Source organism: Vigna umbellata, chromosome 3 (assembly GCF_029865625.1).
Source record: "Vigna umbellata cultivar VRB3 chromosome 3, Vumbellata_1.0, whole genome shotgun sequence".
Taxonomy (NCBI): domain Eukaryota; kingdom Viridiplantae; phylum Streptophyta; class Magnoliopsida; order Fabales; family Fabaceae; genus Vigna; species Vigna umbellata.
The window spans coordinates 56,559,281-56,567,929 of record NC_142167.1 but is presented as its reverse complement, the minus strand read 5'-3'; positions in this window follow the sequence as shown (position 1 = coordinate 56,567,929).

The following is an 8,649-nucleotide window of genomic DNA, read 5'->3' as shown; positions in this document are numbered from 1 at the left end:
GGCTTATTTTCATTTTATTATGTGACTTCATTTAGGAATTGCCTTGCTTTCATTTAGGATTTGCTTAGCGATAATTTTGTTTGGTTTTAAATAGATGTGTTATGCTGATTTATTTTGTTTTAATGCTTGCACCGAGAATCTTTTATATTATATACATTTAAATGCATTTAGTTTGGAAGCAGCGTATTCATTTATTTCAGCTTACTATTCTCGCGTTTTTTTAGATTATTGTTTTCGGTGATGGAAGTGCGTTGCAAGCTAATGCAATCAACATTCCAGTTTCATAGCTTAACCATAACTTCTTTTATTCTAGTTGAATGATATGTTTTTTTTCTATTTTATTTTTTTTATTTATCAATTGCTTTTCGAGTGGGTCATACAAGTTTCTTTAATTTAGTTGTAATGTTAGCTTAAGTGATCAATCGATTTAATTTTGTATTTGAAATCGTTTTTACATTTCTGTTTGCATTCGTGTTTTATTCAAGTTCATCCGCAATCACAAAAACACTCTCAAAAACCCCCCACTACGTGTTTGACCTAAGATTCGAACCACATTTGGTCCTTGAGAGACGACCTAGGAGTCACTTCCTAGCACTATACTGCATTCTTTAATGCAATCAATTTTTGTGTGAGGTGCGACCCTCTCAACACATGCTCTCATAGCGTTAACCACAACTTGGATTCTACCAATATACTCCACCACCATTTCCTGCTCCCCCATGCAGAGAAGCTCATACTGCCGCTATAGAGACTATAAACAAATCTTTTTCACCTTGCCAGAGTTTCCATAACAGAGAAGCTCATACTGCCGCTATAGAGACTATAAACAAATCTTTTTCACCTTGCCAGAGTTTCCATAACCATCCTGCATAATATCCCAAACTTCTTAGGCCGTGGTAGCTTTTGATACCTTCTGAAAGATTGTGGCAGAAATACATTGATGCAGTAGCATCCTTGCCTTGCAATCAAGTCCTCTGTTTTCTTTGTACAGCTTCTTCACTTCTTCTGTGTCACCTTTCAAAGGTTCTTGGAGTCCTTTCTTCACCACCTCGTCGACTTCTTGAAACCCAAGGATAGCTTCCACTTTTACGCATCAGTCATCATAATCTTTGCCATCAAATATCGGGAGATTGCTATGAATTAATCCGGCCATCACACCTCTTCTTCTTCTTGAATCGAGTTCTTTGACGTCACTGAATTTCACCAGCTTTCGCAACCTTCAGCTCTGGATACCACTGTTATCTCTTGACAACACTCTACTATATTATGCAGAAGAAATAAAGAATAACAGAGAGGGAGAGAAATGAGTATCGTTATTTCTCATTAACCAAGAATGAAAGTACAATGCAATTTATATATCAACAGTAGAAGGAATGTTTAACTGTAACATCAAACAGTTAAAACCGTTAGGAGTTTTTTTTTACAGTCTCAACACCTTTTGCTTGTTTTTCACTATGCATTGATACTCTTACTACAACCCCATTAAGTATTTATCCTCATAGTTGTTAAACCCTCGACAAGTGTAACCGAATCGTATCAAGTAATAAACCTGGTAAGACTAACTATCGTTCTCCCAAAGGACTCACGGCCTAGACAGTTATGTGATTTATTGATTATCTAAAACTTGTGACCAAATTCTTGTAGGTTTAAATGCAAAATACTGAAAAGTAAATATGTATGCATGTATTGATCAATGGGCAAGAAGAAACAAAACACGTGATTGGAAATATATGAATGAATACGTTGTTGGGGTTTATCAATTTCATCCTATCCACTCTCATGTATTCATGAATTCGTCTTTCTTCATTAATGTTAATGCCACTTTCTAAATTACCTTAAACCTGATGTCTCGGCGAAGAAAGCCTAATCATAATCACTAGTTTACAATGTCTTGTCTCCCTAGCAATTAATCATGCATTATAGTGAACAAAATCCTAAAGGCAATAAACCATCATACTCCTATGTCTAGGTTTATACTACTATTGGGAGAGATTCCCCAGATCTAGATTTCCCCGTATGTGTCCATATCGACAAAATCAATGATCATGACATTGAATGAGTTAAACAATGCATGCTTTGAGCAAAGAAGAAAAACCCTAACAATTAATGAAAGAAAGCATGTATCTTAATAAAGATCTTGAAGAACAAATTCAATACATGAGAGTTTCAAAGGATTACATTTATTTCCCAAAAACAATAAAGTTTTAGTTCACCATATTCATGGTGAAACTAGATGAAATACAATGAAAGAATGAAAGATAGAACCCTAGAAAGTTGAGAAAGGAACCTTAGCATCCAAAATCCTCCTCCAAGGGATGAAAGATTGTGTTTCTGCTTCGTCGCAGCCAAAGATGTCTAACCAAAGTCGACTAAAACCTTATATAGCTTTCTAAAAATTATAGAAAAGTGGTCCAAGGCCCATTAAAATGCCGCTCAGCGGTAATTACCGCTCAACGGTAAGTGCGGGTCTTCAATTTTGCTCCTCAGCTGTTGTTTTTGCCCCTCAGCGGTGATTTCGGCACCTAAAAACTGGCGCTCAGCGGTAATTACCCTCAGCTCAACTTTTTCTGCACTCTGATTGACTTTTATGCATTTTGGTTGACTAGTTGACATTTTCAGTTGACTGATTGACTTTTCTGGTTGAGTGGTTGACTTTTCTGGTTTTTGGTTGACTTTTCTGCATTCCAACCATTCGGTACTTTAACTCTTCTTTCAAATCATTCCTATAACCTACAAAATCAAAGGAATATAGCACAAAACCATTAAATTCACCTTCAACTCTCTTATTCACAAAACTAAAGCAGAAAAATGAGTTAAAGCAAGTTTCTAAGTTATAAAGGGATGATTGGTTATCGAAATTAAGTATAAAAATAACGATTTTTCAACCATTATCACAACCCCAAACTTAGAACTTTGCTTGTCCTCAAGCAAACAAGATGTAACTTAGCTTTCAACCAATCAATGCAATGATTCAACACATTTCAAAACCATTCTTACTTATTCCCAACTTTCCCTTGCATTGAGCTTTTCTTTTCTTTTCTTTTTCTTTTGCTTTTCACGTGCTTAGCTCTTAGCTCAATGCTTGTTATCTTCCCTTTCAAGACTTCCCAACAACCCCAAACTTGAACCTTTATCAATACCACAAAATATTCTCAACTCAACTCAAGGTAAAGATTTTCACAAAGGGTTTTAAAATCATGTTTAAGGCTAAATGTTCAAAGGATAGAACACATAGTGCTCTCTTTTAGTAGGCCAAATTCATGCATTTTTGCTAAAAAGGGTTAACAACAAATGACCTTGATCATATGACACAAAAAAGCAAGTGATTCAATCATAAAAAACTTGGGACAAGTCATTCATGTTTTCAACGTAATAGAACTTACTCACAAAAACTCTGGAGTTCAATCCTCACACAGGCTAAATCAAATTCGAACATTTAGATAAACATCCTGCTCAGTATCATAATCACAATCAAAATTCATCATGCATCTGTTTCAAAGTATTTTGAGCAACCAGCTGTGTATCAGCATCATGCATCATCTCAACATCAATCAATATAATCAACATCATGAAACAATACTCATCACAAACATCATAGTATCAACAAACCATTGCACACAGATAAAGTTTTAAGCCAAGCACATCAAATCCTATACTAAAAACAAAAGCAAATAAATTCAAAAGATAAGAAAAATCCTGCTCTAGTGCTGATAGCATCCATCAGTAGATGCTATCTCAGCTCCTCATCAGCTCATGCTATCATCAGAGTCTTCCTCCTCTCCTTCTTTAGCATCTTCAAAATCATCATCTTCCTACATAACTGGAGCTTCAGTTGCTCCAGCTCTTCTAACCTGTGCCTGCTCCTCTTGCCATGCTATCTTGGACAATGAGGACGTGTTGCTCATGCTTACAAGAAAGGAACTTGCTGGAGTAGGGTTGATTTGGTTCCTTCTCCTTCCTTTTGAATATTGTAGTCTTGAATCTCTTGCCCGATGAGGAGGTCATCCCTACATCAAACTCAATTCACAAAACAAGAGGACACATCATTAAGCATTAGTAAACCACAAACACCCTAAAACCATTCCTGTCATCGCTGAGAGCAATCAAAAACCCTTTCGTGCAACCTATGCAGCAAAACCGGCAAGCATAATAGTGAAGAATGCTCTATGAATGTGAAGAATTCAGCCCCTAATAGTAATGCTCTCACCAAACCCCAAACTTGAATGGAAACTTGATGCAAAAATGAATGGAAGAGAGGTTTTATTAAGGGGAAAGAAGGGAAAAGTGAAGAGAACTCTTTGGAGACTGCTTGAGAGTGTGTGTGCAGAGGGAGATCTGAAAGTGCCTACCAAAACACGCCCTAGGGTATGAAAAAGACCTAATTAGCCAAATCCCCTAAGCCCAAGTGAGCAAAAACCAGTCCACTCAACTTTGCAGTAGTCGCACTCAGCAGCTTTTACCGTTGAGCGGCACTTGTGGCATCAACTCACCTTCTTCCTAGCTTGCCCTAGGTGTCTTTATACTAATGCCTCTCACTCACTCAATGTCTTTAGGTTCTCACCTCACTCAAATATTCAATCCCTATAATGCAACTAGAACAAAATCAACACAAACAAACAAAAATAAATTCAATCAATTGGGTTGTCTCCTAGGTAGCGCTTGTTTAACGTCATGAGCCTGACCCAAAATCCTCCAGCACCCTTCAATAGATGCAAATCTTTCTTACCAACACCCATCAGTAGGTGTATACAAACATAGTATCCTTCAGTAGATACTCTTCCACCTAACATCCATCAGTAGATGTAAACCCTGTAACAAACTTATAACCAAAACAAAAATACCAACAGTTCAAAATTACATCACCAAACCAAAAATTAGAAGTTCTTAAATCACTGGGTTGCCTCCCAGCAAGCGCTCTTTTAACGTCACTAGCTTGACCCAATAAAGTTCAAGTTCCATCTTCTTTTTTTCTTCTTTCTACTGAACTTCTTTAGAAATTTAATCAAACCAGGAACCTGTTGCAATGTCTCAATCATAGGAACTTTAATCTCCAATTTCTTGAAGATTTCCATGAAGCGCTCAAATTCCTTCTCCTTCCTATGATACTTCTTTGGATGAGGAAGAGTATAAAATAACCCAAAATAATTTTTGGAAGAGAGAAAGAGCTAAAGAATGAAACTAAGAAGAGAGGAGAATGAGAAAGATTACTTTTTTTTATGTGTCTTGGAATGGAGGAAGAGCTCTCTATTTATAGAGCTAGGAAAGAATAAAATAAATAAAAGAAATTAAAACTAATAAATGATTTTAACATTGCAGCACTTAAGGAACTTTTTATCGTTGCTCAAAATTTTCCAGTGGGCAATAAAAAGCATTAACTTTGCAATCAATGTTTTCCAACAATCCCCCACTTATTGCAAAAGAAAGTTGAAACAAAATTCTTTGACTCAAACAGTTCAAACATTAAAAGAAAGATAAGAAACTTTTATCCTAGGTCTCATAGGATGTAATGCATCAGAGTTGGTATAGCAAGCTATATGAACCAGTCTTAGATTGAGATACTTAACACACAATGTAGTTGGTTAGCAAGCTATATGAACCAAAGACACTTGATGTGTGTTAGAGGTTTATCAATCACAATACACCCCCACAATCCTTGTTGTTATCGATGTGTTGCGCTTACTAGGCCATGTGCGTGCCCGGCATTCATGAGTGCTCTATGTTGGGTTTTTGAGTAAAACCTTTTGCTACTAGTCTTGCCTTATACTTCTCTATGTATCCATCAGGGTGATACTTTTTCTTAAAGACCCATTTACAACCAATGGGTTTTGCTCCTTTAGGCAAATCTCACTAGTACAAAAATCACGTACAACGTCGAATATTTTGTGCTTTTAATGGCTAATTCGCGAACAACATCATATTAGGAGACATTAAATTAACGTCGAATTTTGTAAATATACGAAGTTAACTTAACGTCAAATTTTATTAATATACGACGTTAATCAATTTTTTTTTTAATTAAATGTGATCCTTTTTTACAACTCTACGAGACCTGAAAAGCAGAAAAACAACCAATTTCAGTTTTTGGTATTTTATAAAGCAAGAACTATGAACGTAGTATAAATAACAAACAACAATAACCAACAACAAACAAGTTCAATCAAACAAGAACAACAAACAAGTTCAACCAAACAACAACAAACAAGTTCAACAAAAAAAACCAACAAACAAGTTCACCAAATAAGTTCTTCAAAACGAAAACAAAAACTAACCTTCAAAAGGTGGGTTCGTTGGAATAAAGTGTCGTCACCGGTGACAGAGAAAGCAGAATGTGCATATGAAGAACAAAAGCACGAAAATAATCGGTCAAAACAAACGAAAATCATAAATAAAATGCATTTGTATCAAATGAAAGAAAGATTACATGTGATGGTCGTCAAACTTTGTTCGAGAAAAGTTTGAGAAGAGAAGATGGTCTCGTGCGCTAAGATAAAGTGAATGAATTTTCAATCTCCCGCTCAAATTTTTATTGAATTCACTAACCTTTTGACGTCTAACGTTGGGGCATTCGATGTTTTATATCCTTTTTACGTCGAATTACAATTCTAAACGACGTTTAATAATTGCATTTATTTACAAAAATGTCATCGGTCACTTTTAACGTTGGCTATTCAGTGGTTAGACGTTAAACGCGTGACGTTATATGTTGTTTTTGTACTAGTATCTACTAAATTCTAAGTATTGTTTTTCTGAATTGATTCAATTTTAGTCCTAAAGGCCTTATCCCACTGTTTTGCATTAGGAGCACTAGTAGCTTCTATAAAGCTTATTGGATCATTATCAACCAGATAAGTATAAAAGTCATCTCCAAAGGATGTTTCCTTTCTCTGTCTTTTACTTCTTCTCAAATCCTCATTCATGGTATTACTATTATCATTATCATCAACAGGTTGAGACATCTCACTAACCTTTAAGAAAACACATGTTCAAAAAACTCAGCATTTTTCGTCTCCATTATAGAATTTCTCTCAAGTATGTTACTTTTAACAACTAGAAATCTATAGGCAGCACTATGTTCAGCATAACCTAAGAACATACAATCAGAGATTTTAGATCCTATTTTCCTTTTCTTAGGATCGGGTAACATCACCTTAGCTTAGCACCCCCACACTCTTAGATATTTAAGGTTAGGTTGGTAACTTTTCCATAGCTCATAAGGAGTTTTACCGGTTTTCTTATGTGGTGTTTTATTTTGTAAAAAACGTGTAGTAAGTAAGGCTTCTCCCCAAAGGTTATCAGGTGCACCATAACTAACAAGCATAACATTCATCATTTCCTTAAGGGTTATATTTTTTCTTTCAACTACTCCATTAGACTCAGGTGAATATGGTGGGGTCACTTCATAGATAATTCCTTCTTTAACACAAAAGTCATTAAAGAGCACATACTCACCACCTCTATCTAATCTAATCCTTTTAATTTTCTTATTCAATTGATTTTCTACTTCTGCTTTATAGGTTAAAAACACATCAAAGGCTTCATCTTTATGTTTGATTAAGTAAACTTTGGTGTATCTAGAATAATTATCTATAAAGGTCACACAATAATTTTTACCTCTTCTAGACATGGTTTGTTTCATATCAGCTAGATTAGTATGAATTAACCCTAATAGTTCAGTTTGGCGTTCTAAATACTATTATTGTTTATAATGAGACATTGTCCCTACACATAACATTAGAGAGTTACTCCCTCCATCCCCACACACTTCTCTCTGCATCTCTCTATTCCTCTTTTGCCCTTCAATCGTATGTTGATATCCGATCTACAGATGTTGACATCCGTTTAAGAACGAAGGATCACATATGTTGACGTCCGTACAAACACATGTAGTGTCCATATGTGGATGAAGTGTTATCTTTTAATTTCCTATTTTTCTTGAAAAGGGATGGCCACTGCATATTTAGTAGAAGAATTAACGCACATAGCAAACATGGCAGTCACATTCTACGACCTTAGCTCTGCCTCTGGGTTGAAGAAGAAGCTTGACAAGTACCTCCTCTCTCGCAGTTACATCACCAGTTATGTCACTGCTTTCCTCCATCTTTTTTTGTACTTTTTCTTTATTTTTTTTCTTATCTTTCTTTTTTTGTGTATTGTCCCATTTCACGTGCTCTATAGGTACCAAGCTTCAAAGGATGATCTCACTGTCTATGTAGCTTTGCCAACTGCTCCATCAACTGAGTATGTCAATGTGTCTAGGTCGTTCAAGCACATTGATGCTTTGTTGAGAATCTCGTAAGTTCACCTCCTTTGACTTTGCTCGCCATTTATGTATAATACGTGAGATGATTATATTTTTATGGCAATTTTCTGTTTACAGTGGTGTTTCTGGTGAAGGATCTGGTGTCACTGTTAAGGAATATGTTTACAATGTTTTTCTGTCTAATTTTTTATATTTTCTTTTTTAAAGTGTTTTTCTTTGATGTTTTATATTTTCTTTTTTGAGAGGGAGAAGAAGAAAGGGTATTTGTTCTATAAAAATTTGATTTCTTTCTATCATGTACCAGCATTCCTCTTACGTATCTGTTTCATTATAATATGTAGTTTCTTTTACTGATTAGTTAAACTTGTTATACATCAGAGGTTAGCTGG